General features: G+C 35.3%; 1 protein-coding gene across 1 annotated transcript in view; it reads right to left on the reverse strand.

Moving 5' to 3' along the window:
- The window catches only part of LOC6042017 (cytoplasmic polyadenylation element-binding protein 2), a 605979-nt gene extending 594784 nt beyond the window's left edge, over positions 1-11195 (reverse strand). The window contains exon 1 of the mRNA XM_038254618.1: positions 10772-11195. The gene's annotated coding sequence lies outside the window, so the exon portion shown is untranslated. The remainder of the gene's footprint in view (positions 1-10771) is intronic.
- Between the last annotated feature and the right edge of the window lie 6252 nt (positions 11196-17447).

The following is a 17447-nucleotide window of genomic DNA, read 5'->3' on the forward strand; positions in this document are numbered from 1 at the left end:
TATTTAGTACACACATTTGCTAGAGAAGAATCTTCTCGCTCGGGCCTAGGCCCATACTAAGCGGATTTGGAAGCGTTGACGTCAGTGTCGTTTCAAAGTGGCCCCAGTAGCAGCGGTCACAGGACGACGGTGGTTCCAAGATGTGGACCACTATTTTTTTTATTGTGTGTGTGTGGCCTGGCAAAGATCCTTTTCCCGATGCTCCTTTCTGTCATGATGACGGCACATCATTGTGTCCTGCCCGGAGAGTTAGTGCTCTTTTTCTCTTAGTCTTTTCTATTTGCGCATTCTGTCGATGGATTGTGCGTGAGATTAACCCTTGAGTGGACATTTTGTAGGTTCTTTTAAACCAATTTTTTTTTAATTTTTGCTACGAGTATTCAAAAAAATCTCCAGAAATATTTAAAAAAAAAAACATTCTAAATGACACACCAAGGGTTTTGGGCGCTACCCACGCACGCACTTTGGCTGGTGAGAAATTGAAAGCAAACTCAATGACAGAGGACTTTTCTACTTCTTTTTTTTTTTTTTTTTTTGCTAAGCAGAATAGTTTTCTCCGTGGAATGTGTGGGGTAACAGAGATAAAATAGTGTTTTTTCTTCTCTTCCTGCGTGTCTTTGTGTGTGCTCAGCTTTGATGATAAGTTAAGATATTGATTAGTTCATAGACAAGTTGTGAAATCACCAAGATTTGTTCTTATTGCTGGAAATTATATGTTTGGACATAGAAACGAAGTTTTTTTTTCTTCTAGGGTAAAGATATACAGCCAAACCAATTGTGATTCAGTTGTCATATTCTGCATTTATATTATTTTGAATATTGTAAATAAAACTAGAGGACTTACTCTCTGAGATATCGAAACTTAGTTATAAAGTGGTATAAAGAGCATGAAGGGTACTGTGGGACTAACATGAAACGTGTGCAGTATGCAGTTCTTTAGATTTTAGCAAATTATTTCACGATGTCTAAATATTTATGTTCTTTTGGTGAAACTTTTTTTAATAAATTTCCCATGAAAAAAGAGAAATTTTGCTTCATTATTTTTTCATATGAGCAACTCTCTACGAAATCGGCCGATTTCGACCATTTTTATTTTTTGTATTTTTTGATTTGGCTCAAACTTTGTGGGGGCCTCCCTATGACCAGATAAGCTATTTTGCATCATTGGTTCACCCATACAAGTTTCCATACAATTTTGGCTGCTGTCCATACAAAAATGGTATGTAAATATTCAAACAGCTGTAACTTTTGAGTGAATTTTCTGATCATATTGGTGTCTTCGGAAAAGTTGTAGGTATTGTTGAGGACTATTGAGAAAAAAATAGGAATCCGGAAAAAAAATGCAGATTTTTTTACCAACTTTTTTTTTCACAAAAACTCAATTACCCAAAATACGTATTTTTCATTTTCGAGATTTTTTGATATGTTTTAGGAGACAAAAAACCGCAACTTTTGAGCCATAGAGAAACATGGTCAAAAAATCTGCCGCCGAGTTATGATTTTTTGAAAAAAATAATGATTTTTTGGAAAAAAATCTAAATTTCATGCTAAAACAAATTTTACGTTTTTATGCAAAATTAAATGTGCAATCGAAAACTACTTAACAGATTTTTTGATAAAGAGCTCCGTTTTCAAGATATAGCCACCGTAAGTTTGATTTTAGCGAAATATTTGCAGTTTTTCGATTTTTAAAAATAGTGACCATTTCTAGAAATAGTTTTTTGGAATTTTCATAAAATTTTCTATAAAATTGTCTAAGAGGCATTGAAGATTGGACCTCTGGTTGCTGAGATACAGGCGCTTTAAGAAAAAGAAACACAAAAATTGAAGTTTTTTAAGTCTCACCAAAACAACCCACCATTTTCTAATGTCGATATCTCAGCAACTAATGGTCCGATTTTCAATGTTAAAACATAAAACATTCGTGAAATTTCCCGATATTTTCGAAAAAAAAATATTTTGAAAAAAAATAATTCAAGACTAACATTTTAAATGGGCTTAATATTCAATGTTTGGCCCTTTTAAAATGTTAGACTTCATTTAAAAATATTCAAAATATTTTTTTCCAAAAGATCGGAAAATTTCACGAATGTTTCATGTCATAACATTGAAAATCTGACCATTAGTAGCTGAGATAATATCGACATTAGAAAATGGTGAGTTGTTTTGGTGAGATTTAGAAAACTTCAATTTTCGTGTTTCTTTTTCTTAAAGCGGCTTTATCTCAGCAACCCGAGGTCCAATCTTCAATGTCTCTTAGACAAATGTATAGAAAATTTTATGAACTTTTCAAAAAAAAATATTTCTAGAAATGATCACTCATGGTCACTATTTTAAAAAATCGACTGCAAACTGCAAATATTTCGCTAAAATCAAACTTTCGGTGGCTATATCTTGAAAACGAAGCTCTTTATCAAAAAATCTGCTAGGTAGTTTTCGATTGCACATTCAATTTTGCATTAAAAAATAACGTTAAATTTGTTTAAGCATAAAATTCCGAGTTTTTCCAAAAATCATTATTTTCAAAAATTCATAACTCGGCGGCAGATTTTTTGACCATGTTTCTCTATGGCTCAAAAGTTATACAATGTAATATTTACATACCATTTTTGTATGGACAGCAGCCAAAATTGTATGGAGACTTGTACGGGTGAACCAATGATGCAAAATAGCTTATTTGGTCATAGGGAAGGCTCCTACAAAGTTTGAGCCAAATAAAAAAATACAAATAAAATCCATTTCCAGTGTTGGTAGAGAATTGCTCATATCTTAAAAACGAATTTAATGAACGATTCAGTGTCTTCGGCCAAATTGTATTTTTTGACTAAAACTTTCAGAAAAAATAGGTACACGGTTAAACAGTTTTTTTCCTCAACTTTTTATCTCTTAATGTTAAATTCCCAAAATAAAATTTAAAAACTTTTATTTTTCAAAACCAAATTAAATTGGCAATCGGAATAAATAAATAATAAAAAGCCTCTGGCAATACATTTTTCCGATATTTTTTTTTTTTGATTCTAAAAACACTTCTTGAAAGAAAAGCTTATCCAGAAAAAATATTTTGAAATGCTAAGGTTATGTTTTTTTTTATTTTCTCTCTGAGACTTTGAAAATCGAACAATTGTTTTTCTGATACTTGATTGAATGGGTTTTTTTAAGTATCACCTTACACCACAACATCTGCAAAATGTCTACAAAAAACTAACTTAATCCACCTATGTGGTTGGAACCTTCCTCACTCATTACCAACAATGGCTGATTTGATGGGGTTGTACACAAATTTCATCTATTTTTTAGATCCGGAATAAAAAAGTACATAAATATCACTTAAGTGACCATATCTCGAGACAGGGTTGCCAGATCTTCAATGTTTTGGACTCGTTGGAAAGGTCTTTTGATAACCTATCCAACGATGGGTCGGATAGTGGATCCGGACATAGTTTACATGCATTTAAGTGAGATCCGGCTTCCAAAAAGTACATAATCAGACAGGGTTGCCAGATCTTCAATGTTTTGGAATCGTTGGAAAGGTCTTTTGATAACCTATTCAACGATGGGTCGGATGGTGGATCCGGACATAGTTTACATACATTTAAGTGAGATCCGGATATATGTGAAAACTCATTTTTATACATAACTTTTGAACTACTTATCGAAACTTCAATCTGTATAAAACTCGATCTATGGGACCCTAAACCAAGTCGAATGCAACAGGTTCGGGTCAAATCGGTTCAGCCAGTGCTGAGAAACATGAGCTAGTTTGTTGGTCACATACATACATACACACACACATACACACACACATACACACACACATACACACAGACATTTGTTCAGTTTTTGATTCTGAGTCGATATGTATACATGAAGGTGGGTCTACGACGTTTTTATACAAAGTTCATTTTTAGAGCAGGATTATAGCCTTACCTCAGTGAGGAAGGCAAAAGTGTCACCTGACTAGCCTGTGATTTTCAACTGACGATATATGATCGTATCAATTAAAAATCTAAGTTTTGGTCGAAAACATAAAATGAGAAAAATTTCTAACATATTTTTAAACCTTTAAAACGTTACGCTTAGTTTAAAATTTGAATTATTTATTTTTATTGCATTCTATCTATATATAAGTTTACAAACCCATTATTTTTCAACGTTCAAAAGCGAGCCAATTGTTTTCTAATTTGTTATTGATTAGAATTCTTCATGAGACTGTATCTTAGACACTGCTCATTTTTTAGGTTTAAAAAGTAAAGAAAATTTTCTAAATTTTTTCCGGAGATGCGAAACCCTATAAAAAAAATGTAAAGTTCTTTTCGATTTCAAATTGGAGTTTGAAAAAAATAGTTTTTATTCGCTTTCCACTTTTGATATTTTCAAAAATACATATTTCCGAAACCAGATTTGGCTTCATCATAAACTAAGGCTCAAAGTTTTTCAAGCTCCGAAACATAAAAAAATCTCGAAGATATAGAAAAGGAATTTCTAATTTCAAATTTGAATCCTATTTTTTTTATCAAAGAGTTGGACAAAATGTTATAAACACTTCAACGGTCAAACAGCTGGCAAAAATTTGCAAAAAATCAAGTTACGAAAATATTGTTTTTGTGTTGCATCTATTTTTGACGTGTGGTTCTTAAATTTTAAATTTGTAAAAAAAAAGAAAGACAAAAACTCAGTATTTTTGTGAAACAGACAATGTTGAGGTATCATAAGCCAAACAAGTAATTTAAAGGAGTTTGTGCCCCAGAAAACAGAATAATTTATTCTGAGTAGCATTTCCCAGTAAAACAAATTGAAGTTTTGGAAGGTTGAAAATTTGGTTTGATATTACCTCTTTTTCGAGTAATTTTACCCAAATAATGTACAAAATGTAAAATTCAACAGATACTGATGAAAAACTCACATGCTCCTGATGTAAAGTTATATTTTAACATAAAATCTGTCGACATTCTCAGATTTTATTTAACTGTGTTGTAAAAATCAATAACATTTATAATTTAAAACTTCTCTTCAAAGGTTAAGAAAATTTTAGACAAGAAAAATCAAAAGAAAAAAATGTAGCCAAACATTGCAAGTGAATTTTTAATCGCTGAATAAACACACTGTATTCTAATTGAACCTATTCTTAGAGCCATTTACCTGACCTATTTCAAAACACCTCCTCTGTCCCCACTCAACGCATTTCCTACTTTACCTAATTAAATCATCCCTTCAAGTGCAGCAGTATTACAACGTAGCCGAACGACACGCCGCAACGTCAAAATAGAAAAAAAGAAAATAAAACCCCGTTCAAGGGAAAATCGGCGACGCAGCGCGTCAATTTTTCCACCCCCTTTTTCCTTCCTCCCGAACCCACTTCACCAAAACACAGAGCTGTCAAAAGCTGTAAACAAAAATACACCACCAACACTAGCGCACGTTCGGGCAAAACAACCCAGCGAGAGAGAGCGAGCGCGCTCCGATTCTCTCATTTGCTCACATGATGTGTGTGAGTGCTCGACGCGACTGTATGGGTGGAACATGTTGGGAAATTTCTGCAAGCATCGGCCACAGAGTGTGTACAAACGCCGGCGCTACCAACCTGGCGGCGTGAAAAATCAATTCGTGAAAATTACTCGCGCTCTCGCGTATGAACTTCTGTCGAACAACCCAGATTGTTTTAGTTGTTGTTGTTGTTTGGGAGGGTATGTTGTCATATATATGAAGGAAAGGGGAAGGGGAAGGGGGGAAAGGAAAAAGATTTGACTTGCAAGGATGCCAGTTTGGTAAATTTTGCTTGATTTTTCGTTGATGGATTTCATCTTATCTAGGGCAATTTTCACAAAAAAAGATCGACAAAAAATCATTAGTATAATAAAAATCTTGTGGCGTATCTGCAACCAATTAACTTCGAATATTGTCCGTCCTTCAAAACCACCGAATACTCTTGCATTTTTTTTATTTTTACTGATTTAGAGTTTTTTTTGAAATACTCTGATTTTCACAAAATACTGCTTTTACGAAAATAATCAAATTTTAAAAATTCTCAATATGAGTATCGAACGGTGAAAATGTGGCACTCATTCGCATTTTATCGGAGCTTTTTTGTTAATAGTAATTAACAAGACTAAAAGAATGAAGATTTTGGAATTTTCAAAGTTGGTTACCCATCAAACCATGCAAAATTTCTCTGTTTCAAAGTTTTTGAAATAAAATACTAAAATTTTCAATAAATACCATATTTTCATAAGTACTCAAATTTTCATATTTGCTGTTGTGACAACTCGAGTATTTCACACAAAACTCGTATAATGTAAAAATTCATAAAAAATCTCACACAGTTTGGACCCAAATTGTAATTAATGAAAATTTTAGTATTTTCTTTACAAAGTTTTCATAAGGTGAAAATTGTAGTATTTTATGAAATAGGAGTTTTGTAACATTATTCAAAATATATATCATCTAAGCACAAGTTTAACAGGATTTGGTCCAATAAGTTAATTATTTCTAGATTAAATTTTCATAAGGTCGTATCTGCACAGGAAACAAATAACTAATTGGTTGTTTTGAAAATTTACTGGTATGGATACAGACTACACTAAAAAAATGATGCACGGTAAAATTTTTTTTGATGATTTTTTATTCAACTTTTTGTCACTAAAACTTGATTTGCAAAAAAACACTATTTTATTTTTTTTTATTTGTGAGGACATTAAATGCCAACTTTTCAGAAATTTCTAGGTTGTGCAAAAAATCTTTGACCGAGTTATACATTTTTGAATCTGATTTTTCAAAAAATCGAAATATTGGTCGCAAAAAATTGTCAACTTCATTTATCGATGTAAAATTGAATTTGCAATCAAAAAGTACTTTAGTGAAATTTTCATAAAGTGCACTGTTTTCAAGTTAAAGCCATATTTTGGTAACTTTTTTGAATATAGTCGAAGTTTTTCATTTTTCAAAATTTGTGCACGTGTTTGCCCACTTTTGAAAAACAATTTTTTGAAGAATTGAGAAAATTCTCTATATTTTGCTTTTTAGAAATTTATTGATACACCCTCAGTTGCTGAGATATTGCCATGAAAAGGCTTAAAAACATGAAAATTTATGTTTTCCAAGTCTCACCCAAACAACTCATCATTTTCTAAAGTCGATATCTCAGCAACTAATGTTCTGATTTACAATGTTAAAATAGGAAACTTTCGTGAAATTTTCCGATCTCTTCAAAAACAATATTTTCAAAAAAATTGAATCAAGACTAACATTTCAAAAGGGCCAAATATTCACTTTACGCCCTTTTAAAGTGTTAGTCTTGGTTTAAAATTTTTGAAAATGTTTTTTTTTCGAAAAGATCGGAAAATATCACGAATGTTAATCGGACCATATCGACATTAAAAAACGAGATATCGACATTAAAAAATTAGATATCGACATTAATAAACGGTTGGGGTGAGTCTAAGAAAACATCAATTTTCCTGTTTTTAAACACTTGCATGGCAATATCTCAGCAGCTGAGGGTTGAGCAACAAAGTACAAAAGAGCAAAATATAGAGAATTTTCTCAGCTCTTCAATTTTTTTTCAGAAGTGGGTAAACACGTGCACTTATTTTGAAAAATGTAAAACTTCTACTATATTCGAAAAAGTTACCTTAAAAATGGTTTTAATTTGAATACAGTGCACTTTATAAAACATTTACTAAAGTACTTTTTGATTGCAAATTCGATTTTACATCGAAAAATGAAGTTGAACAATTTTTGCGACCAATATTTCGATTTTTGAAATAGACAGTATTGATTCAAAAATTCATAACTCGGTCAAAGATTTTTTGCACAACCTAGAAATTTCTGAAAAGTTGGCATTTGATGTCCTCTAAAACATATCAAAAAATGAAAAAATAAAAATAGTGTTTTTTAGCAAATCAAGTTTTAGTGACAAAAAGATGAATAAAAAATCACCAAAAAAATTTTAACGTGCATCATTTTTTTCAGTGTAGTCCATATCCATACCTACAACTTTGCCGAAGACACCAAATCGATCAAAAAATCCTTCAAAAGATACAGACTTTTGAATTGTCATACATCATTTTTGTATGGACAGCTGCCAAATTTGTACGGAAAATTATATGGACAAACTAATGATGCGAAATGGCTTCTTTGAGCATACCGAAGGCAAAAAAAAAAGTTTCAGTCGGTTTAAAAAATACAAAAAAAAATCGAATGACCGAAATCTGAAAGAACTGCTCCCCTGTCTTAGTTATGATAGTAGTGATATTTATGTAATTTTTGAAGCAAAATCTCACTTAACTGTATGTTAATCATGACAAAATCCATCATCCAATCCATTGTTTGTAAGTGAATTGAAGTAGTTTTAAAAAGAGTCTACTGGTTGAAGTTGTGACAACTTTGTCCAATGTTATTTTCACTTTAATGATATTTGCTTATTTTTTATTTCTTGTATTTCATCAAGTTTTTTTTTAGTTTTAAAATCTGCTCATGAAGATTCAGCTAAAACTTACCAATTGGTACAACTTGGCATAACTTTATCAAAGCCAAACAATTTTCTACATGAATTAGTTATGGGTTAGTGAAATTTCACGATTTCGCGGACAGCGTGAAATCCGTGATTTTTTCTTTTTCCGCGAAATCCCGTGAAATTTTATGTCTGTGTGAAAGTGTAACGATTTTTCCCAAAATATTTTATCAAACTCATATAGGAATAAAAATAATTTAAAGAACTACTGTAGAATTAAGCGAGTGAATACCCTAATATAGGGTTCGTGAATTTGGATGATTTCGCGAATTTTGTGAAATTCTTTAAATTTATAAATTTTCTCAAATCAATTTTTTCTTCTCAATTAACGTAAATTTTAAAAGATTTCAATTGAAAAGCTTGATATGAACCATTTGAAGAATTGTTTAGATTTAGTAATATTTTGTTAGCTTTAGTAAATATTTTACTTCTATTTTATTTGAAATAAAAAATTTCAACAGGAAATAAACGAAATAAGCTTTGTTTTATCCAAAATTCAATGAAGAGTTTTTTTTTATCTTTGAAAACACCTTTTAAAAACATTTCAGATTTTTTTCTAAGTCCTGTTTAATTTTACCGATATTTGATTATTTTGGTGGATAATTTCCGTGAAAGTTAAAAAATGCCACAATTTTTTTGTTTTCTGTTCTCATTTTGAAAAAAAAATCGATTTCGTTACAAAGTATATTATTTTTACCTATTAATTTTAAATTTAGTTTTTGAAAAGAGGGATAAAATATTAAAAAATATTTTGAATGAAAATTCAAACTATTTTACTCATTTTGGCTGGACAAGATTGTTGAACCTTGCTTTGATATGAAATTCAATAAAATGTTAGCAAAAACAGAAGCAAATCAGCGAAAACGTTTTTTTCTTTATTAGTCGAATATTTGAAAAGTAGTTCAATAAATGATTATACGCATGCCCTACATTTTGTTTCAAAATATAAATAGAGCTCATCCATAAACCAGGTGGAAACTTCACAGAAAAAAATCAATTCTCGTAATCGTGAATTAAGTTCACGAATATGAGATCCACGAAGGAATTTATTCATGAGTATGGTGCATTTGCACCATAAACGTGAATATATTCCTTCGTGGTTCTCATAATCGTAAACTGACTTCACGGTTTCGAGAATTGATTTTTTTCTGTGTTTTATGAAAATTATGAGATTTTTTTTGTATCACGTTCAAATTTAGAAAAGTTTTTTTTTTTGGTTGAAGAATAATATATAATGAAGCATAAAAAGATGTTTCTGTTTCAAAAAACAAAACATTTTCAGATTGATTTTAAACATTTTTCACGTTCCGCGAAATTTGCATGAAATTTGGTGTTTTGAAATTAAGGTCCCCGTGAAATTTGCTATTTTCGAGCGTGAAAAATCACTAAGCCTAGTTATGTGCATCGCTAGATTTTGATATAATTCAAATCATATGACATATCTACAATACAATCACTTAGAAATAGCTTTGTTGATGTATATAAAATAGTTGAGTAGAAGCAGTAAGGATTTAAACAAATTTGCTTAGGCCGCAGTTAACAGTGTTGTAGAGAATTCCTATGCATTTAGTCAAGCTAGCAAAATTTGAAAGCTTCTGCAAATTACACAAAACTACTCAACATTAAACATCGCTCCAAATCTGGCACCCCTGCACAGCCCCGGGAACGACCACATTCCGCACCGCGGCCACCTCTTGCTCCCTCGCGTAACCGCAACCAACCTAAACGACGGCGTCTCCATTGCAGTTTATGGCCTTCCCGAGCTTCACACAGGTTGCTTGGACGGATTATTCCTTGCTTCCTTCCTTGACGATCCATTCTGCGGAGCTATTTTTAAACCCCGCGACACAGCGTCGCGCGTCACCAGCACATAAGTCAGCACCAATCCGATTGTTTTGTCACCATGGTCAGAATGTCGTAACGTAGCGTAGTTTGGTTGATTGGTCGGAAATGTCAAAACGGCATCAAAACATTCATAGGGGTAGCGACGACGACGATGCACACAGGACGACTACGGCTTCCTTCCGTAGTGTGCGTGTGTCTGCGATAAGCACTTGTTCCATGGCCAGCCAGGATGGGCTGGGACCGACAACGGGGAACATGTCCCCGGGTCGGACAGACAATCCGTCGTAGCGTACTGTGACGTAGACGTAGCGAGCTGGAAGGCTTTCGTAACACACCAGCAGACGGGCAGACAGATTGACAGATTGACATACTGGGAGGGGGGGACACTGATAAGACAAGCGCTTCTTCTAGTTCTACCTCTTCTTCGTGGGGAAGTCCCCTCTGGAGCCCCTGGAAGTTCCGGAGGAACTACCAGCGCGCACACACACTTGGAACACTGAAAACACTGCTGGTCCAAGCTGTTCAGCTTGAATCCTGCTCCAGGCCACTTCAAGAACCTGTCAGACTACACAGTTCTCGATCCTGGAATCTTCCCAGCTCTTCCGAAAGCTCAGCCAACTCCCACAACACCGAACACGACGGCACTCCACGGGTTATCACAGGTTCCGGACGCGTTCCGGGGACAACACACGACAAAAACCACGGAGGACCGACCGGGGGGCGAGAACCGAGCAAAAATCTGCTGCTGCTTCTGCTGCTGCTCCTCTGTATTCCGTACAAAACAGACAGACACAGACGCACACGGGGTTTTCCACCGCGCGGGACACCAAAACCAAGACTACTGCACGGGTCGAAGACGCTCAGCAGGCCGCGAGAGAGCGAAAATTTCCGCGACATCCGGAGAAAGCGAATTTTCCATCGCAGCAACCTGCTCAATTTTCGCGCATTCCTCTCCCTCACGGACGTGAGTTCTCAACGCTCCCCCACCCCAAAAACATTGTCACCAGAAACGTCAAATTCTGTACACAAAACACGCACACACGTATGCTGCCATCGCGGCAGGAGCGATAACAGAGCGGAAAATGAGTGACCACTAGGCTGCATGAGCGAGAGAGTGAGTGCCGCGCATGACAAACAGCTGGTCTTATCGGCTAGGAACTCGGAGAGGGGGAGAGCGTGCACGTGTTTGTGAGAGGGCTCGCGTCCGGCGGTGGTGAGAGCGATGACGTAAAAAGGAAAAGCGAACAAGCACCGTGGGGAGCCGCCAGCGGCTGTCTGAGTGGGAAGGCGGCTGAGTTTTCTTTTTTTGAAAGAAGATTCGAAAATTTTCCCACTTTTCGAAGATGGCCGGCGGCTGACACTGGGAAATGTTCGAACGAAACGGCTGCGGTGAATTGTTTCAGTGTTTGGTTTGAATGAGAGACGTCGCGCTTTAACGATGTTTTTTTTTTAATAAACACATGAACGATGTGATACAAGAATAAGAAACGGCTCCATTCCTCTGACTATCCCTCATCAATTAGCTCAGGGGTGCTCAAAGTTTTTGCAAGCCAAATTTTAAGCTCAAATGAGTCTGCGGGCCAAATTCATAAAACAGGTTAAAAAAATGAAATTATTTTAATTAAAAAAACTTAAAAATATCAGTTGAAGTTTTTTGAAACTTCTTTTATTTTTTTAAATTTTCGTTGATTAAAATAATAGAAGACACAAAATGACAGTTTTCTATCACTATTGTTGATTTTATTGTTTTAGGAATTTGAAAATAAAAATTTGGTTAAATTTGCTGGTGTTTTCATTAAAATTTTAAAGTTAAAACATGGTGACATGTAATCTGGACAATTTCTGTAACGACCGAATTTAATCTTTGAATTAGGTGTGACTAAAGAAAAGTCGTTGAGAGCCAGAATTTCAACATTTCAATAAGCAAAATGGGAGAATATGTTTTAAACACCCGTCAGGTTGATTTAAAATCATTATTTTCAAAAATTCTAAGATTCGATAAAAAACATTGCATCGAAAAAAAAAAACTTATTACCTCACTGTTCATCGAAAATTTACTTCTATTCAATTTATTTTTCAATGAATTCGAACATGATCAAAACGCCATTCCTCTGCGTTTCATTCAATTAAGTTCTGCGAAATTACAATCAAAAATCATTTATTTTTTTAAATATTTTGAAAAAAAAAATAGTTTTTTCCCTGATTTTTCAAATAATTTTTCATAGTGGGACTAAGGGAGGGTTGGTCGACAAAAGCTTTATAAAATATTTGCAACAGCCTTATTTCCCCAGTTTAACATTTTGTCTGCCTGAATCAGATGGTAATCAATAAGATTCGTTATTCAACTGCCATGAGTTCGAATCCCAAGGGAAGGTTTCTAAGTGCAAAGTAAGTTTGAGGGTCAGTTCACAAAAAGGGTCATTAATACCATCCAATTAATATGGAAAACTTTCATTTTTGCAATTATTACAGATTTCTACCTAAGTCAAATTTGAACATATTATAAACATTTCCAAACATGTTTGAAGAAAGTTTTGTTGATATTTGCTAGTTTCACTCACATTGAAACGTTTATTATTATTAAGATTTTCGAACTAAATATTTGTGTCGTAAAATGAGGATCAAAATATTATTAAACAAAACAAAGACTTAAATAACAAAAGATAGAAAAAAAAAGTTAGCAGAAAAAAGATCAAAATAAACCTTAACGCATAAAATCACTTTACAAGTGGTCACCGGGCCATTTTTCATGATCTTTCAAAATGGGTCCGCGGGCCACAAAAAATCATCTCGCGGGCCATACTTTGGTCACCCCTGAATTAGCTAAATCGAAGGTTATTTTGTAACTTTTTTCCTTCAGTAGATTTACTCTGTTCCCAACATTGAAATACTCAGCTGTTGAAAGGTAGTCCACATCTCAGCTTAGGATAGTAACTTCACAAAAGTTATGCTTGAACAACGGAATAATTTATTTTAACAATTTTATCAAGATAATTATAAGCTTAAGGTTTGGTTTTTAATCTTATTTGCATTTATTCAAACTTGTCACAGAGAATTAAAAGGTTCAATTTTATTAAACAATAAGTAAAAAATAATTTAAAAGTAATTGAAATTTCAGAAAAAAAACTTAGCAAATTGTGTAAGATTTGAATGTAGGAAATAATTTCAATTTGACAGTATAAATTCCATATTGTTATTCAAAAATATTATTTAAACTTTTTTTTATTTTCAACCAATAATTTTACTCGGTGTTGTTCTAAAATTATTAATTCATTAAATCATTGAATTTATGATTTTTTTTGCTATCCCAGGAAATAAGACTATTCTATACCCGAGCAGACGGAAATAACTTGGGAAGGTCAGTTTTTGATATTGTGAGAAGATCGAAATATGTTATTGGGATGATCGAATTAGTTGTTAAAATAACAAAAATCAATAACAAAGATTTGTTCGAAGAATAACTTAAACTGTTATTATGTTGTTATTGCAATAACAAACCAATAACACAGAAGGAATCATGAAGGAATAACAAGATTTGTTATTTTGTGCGGAGAGGTGGAGCAGCATAATAACAAAAAATGTTATTGAACTGGTATGTCTCCATAACAAAAAAAGTTATTGTTTTGGTTTATTTGTAATTTGCAAATAAACCTGCAGTTGCCATAACTCCTCACGGAACAAAATCCGGTTTGCGGAATCGCAAACTTTGCTTCCGATTTGCTCTACCAATCGCAAACCTCCGTTTACACCCGTCAGCAGGAAGCATTGCTTCCAATATCGCAAACGGTGATTTTCGATATCGCAAACGTAACGCCGTAACGCATGCCTGCCAAAAGCACGCAGCACGCAGCCACTACAATATTTACTGTTTTGAATTGACCGTTGCTTTTCATGTTTTGGATGGAAATAAGAAGAAGAAGAGGTTTTTATGTTGTTTTATGTTTTTATTTATTTATTCATCTCAAATAAAAAAAAATAATGAGGTGGTCGCTGGGTTGTGTGTTGCTTTAGAAAGCATGGTAGAAAAAACGGCCGCCACTGACTGGCAACGGTTCCAAACGTCGATTTGTCTTATTTGGCAGAACAAACCGGCCTCGATGACCGTGGTGCAGCTGGGTACTGCTGGGCACCGTCGCCGCCGTTGGCACGTTGCTTCCGTGATGTGAGTTCCGGTGCTAGCAGTATCAGGAGGCGTGTCTTTGTGGCTGGCGCCGTGATCGAGGCGCGGATGTTTTTGATGATGATGTCGGCGTTTTTCATTTTGTGCAGCAGGGTATGCGAGTTCCGGTTGGCAGCTTACTCGGTGATGTCAGCGGCGGGTCACCTCAAGGGTTGACTTGATCGCGAGTCCTCGCGCTTTGGACGCCCTATGACGAGCACGATCTCCGCCAGCATTAGAATCGTGGGGCGGTGAAAGAGAACACAAGATAAAATTATAAAAATTCGAAAATTCAAAAATTCAAAAATTTAAAAATTCAAAAATTCAAAAATTCAAAAATTCAAAAATTCAAAAATTCAAAAATTCAAAAATTCAAAAATTCAAAAATTCAAAAATTCAAAAATTCAAAAATTCAAAAATTCAAAAATTCATAACATTTTTGTATTTTTGTATTTTTGTATTTTTGTATTTTTGTATTTTTGTATTTTTGTATTTTTGTATTTTTGTATTTTTGTATTTTTGTATTTTTGTATTTTTGTATTTTTGTATTTTTGTATTTTTGTATTTTTGTATTTTTGTATTTTTGTATTTTGTATTTTTGTATTTTTGTATTTTGTATTTTTGTATTTTTGTATTTTTGTATTTTGTATTTTGTATTTTTGTATTTTTGTATTTTTGTATTTTGTATTTTGTATTTTTGTATTTTGTATTTTTGTATTTTGTATTTTGTATTTTGTATTTTGTATTTTTGTATTTTTGTATTTTGTATTTTTGTATTTTGTATTTTTGTATTTTGTATTTTTGTATTTTGTATTTTGTATTTTTGTATTTTTGTATTTTTGTATTTTTGTATTTTGTATTTTTGTATTTTTATTTTTGTATTTGTATTTTGTATTTTTGTATTTTTGTATTTTTATTTTTGTACTTTTGTATTTTGTATTTTTGTATTTTTGTATTTTTGTATTTTGTATTTTGTATTTTTGTATTTTGTATTTTGTATTTTGTATTTTTGTATTTTGTATTTTTGTATTTTTGTATTTTTGTATTTTTGTATTTTTGTATTTTTGTATTTTTGTATTTTTGTATTTTTGTATTTTCGTATTTTTGTATTTTTGTATTTTTGTATTTTCGTATTTTCGTATTTTAGGAGAAGGAGGAGGAGGAGGAGGAGGAGGAGGAGGAAGAGGAGGAGGAGGAGGAGGAGGAGGAAGAGGAGGAGTAGGCTGGAGGAGGAGGAGGAGGAGGAGGAAGAGGAGGAGGAGGAGGAGGAGGAGGAGGAGGAGGAGGAAGAGGAGGAGGAGGAGGAAGAGGAGGAGGAGTGGTGGCTGGAGGAAGTGGAGGAGGAGGAAGAGGAGGAGGAGTGGTGGCTGGAGGAAGAGGAGGAGGAGGAGGAGGAGGAGGAAGAGGAGGAGGAGTAGGAGGAGGTGGCTGGAGGAGGAGGAGGAGGAGGAGGAGGAGGAGGAGGAGGAGGAGGAGGAGGAGGAGGAGGAGGAGGAAGAGGAGAGGAGGAGGGAGGAGGGAGGAGGAGGAGGAGGAGGAAGAGGAGGAGGAGGAGGGAGGAGGAGGAGGAGGAGGAGGAGGAGGAGGAGGAGGAGGAGGAGGAGGAGGAGGAGGAGGAGGAGGAGGAGGAGGAGGAGGAGGGGGGGAGGAGGGAGGAGGAGGAGGAGGAGGAGGAGGAGGAGGAGGAGGAGGAGGAGGAGGAGGAGGAGGAGGAGGGAGGAGGAGGAGGAGGAGGGAGGAGGAGGAGGAGGAGGAGGAGGAGGAGGAGGGAGGAGGAGGAGGAGGAGGAGGAGGAGGAGGAGGAGGAGGAGGAGGGAGGAGGAGGAGGAGGAGGAGGAGGAGGAGGGAGGAGGAGGGAGGAGGAGGAGGAGGAGGAGGGGGGAGGGGGAGGAGGAGGGGGAGGAGGAGGAGGAGGAGGAGGAGGAGGAGGAGGAGGAGGAGGAGGAGGAGGAGGAGGAGGAGGGCCGCAGTCTTGATGACTGCATCCTCGGCGGTGTCCCGAATAATCAAGTAGAAACGGCGTCACCGGTGCATCCTTGTACCACATCGGAAGGGTGTCACAAATACACAAGTTCGACCTGGGACGTATAAGATGGGCCTGCTTGGTCCTGCCGAGGGATGTTACTCCAGGAGCTCGTTCTTGGTGACCGGGAGAAGGAAGCTGGAACCGAAACATTTTTACTCAATGTTTTCAAATTTTCACGATTGATACTAACCTTACAATCTCGAAATCTGAACAAAACTCGGAACCAGCTTTTCGAAAACAACGGCAGCTGCCAGAGATTTTTCGTCGAGTGGCCAGGAAGCACATCTGCCGCGGCTGTTACCACCAGCGTAATCCGTGGCCGTTGTGTTCCCCTTGAAGAAACGACTTTATAAGGGATGCGCAGTATCACGCGGAACTCTTAGCGGATGGGGACTCTACAGATAACCAGCAAAGCGGATTAAATGCACCGAAATCGCGGCGAAAAACCAACGAAATGCACGAGTCGAAGAAAAAAACAAACAAGCATGCAAGAGATTGTTGTTTTGCTTTTCTCTCTTGCGCAGCTGATTCTGACATTTCGTAACGCATTGGCTGCGGCATGGTACACGCTCAAATTAACCGGCAACAAGATGTTTTCGATTTTGAAAGCATTTTGTTTCGATATCGGAAGCAATTTTTCCAAATCTGCAAACATCGCTGATGAATACGCAAACTTTCCATGTTTCCGAATTCGTCACAAATATTTTTCGGATTCGCTGACCAGATTTTGTTCCGTGCTCTGTACTCATGGCTTTCTACCTAAGGTACTCGCGATTGAGTGTGTAGTAGTCAGGGTTGCAGAGTCGGGTACCTCCAAGCGACTTTGAATCCATACTTTGAAGACAACTCCGACTCTGGATGCAGGATATGACGTCAACGACGACTTCAGCTCTCTAAAAATACCCGAC

The sequence above is a fragment of the Culex quinquefasciatus genome, chromosome 1, assembly GCF_015732765.1.
Source record: "Culex quinquefasciatus strain JHB chromosome 1, VPISU_Cqui_1.0_pri_paternal, whole genome shotgun sequence".
Classification (NCBI taxonomy): domain Eukaryota; kingdom Metazoa; phylum Arthropoda; class Insecta; order Diptera; family Culicidae; genus Culex; species Culex quinquefasciatus.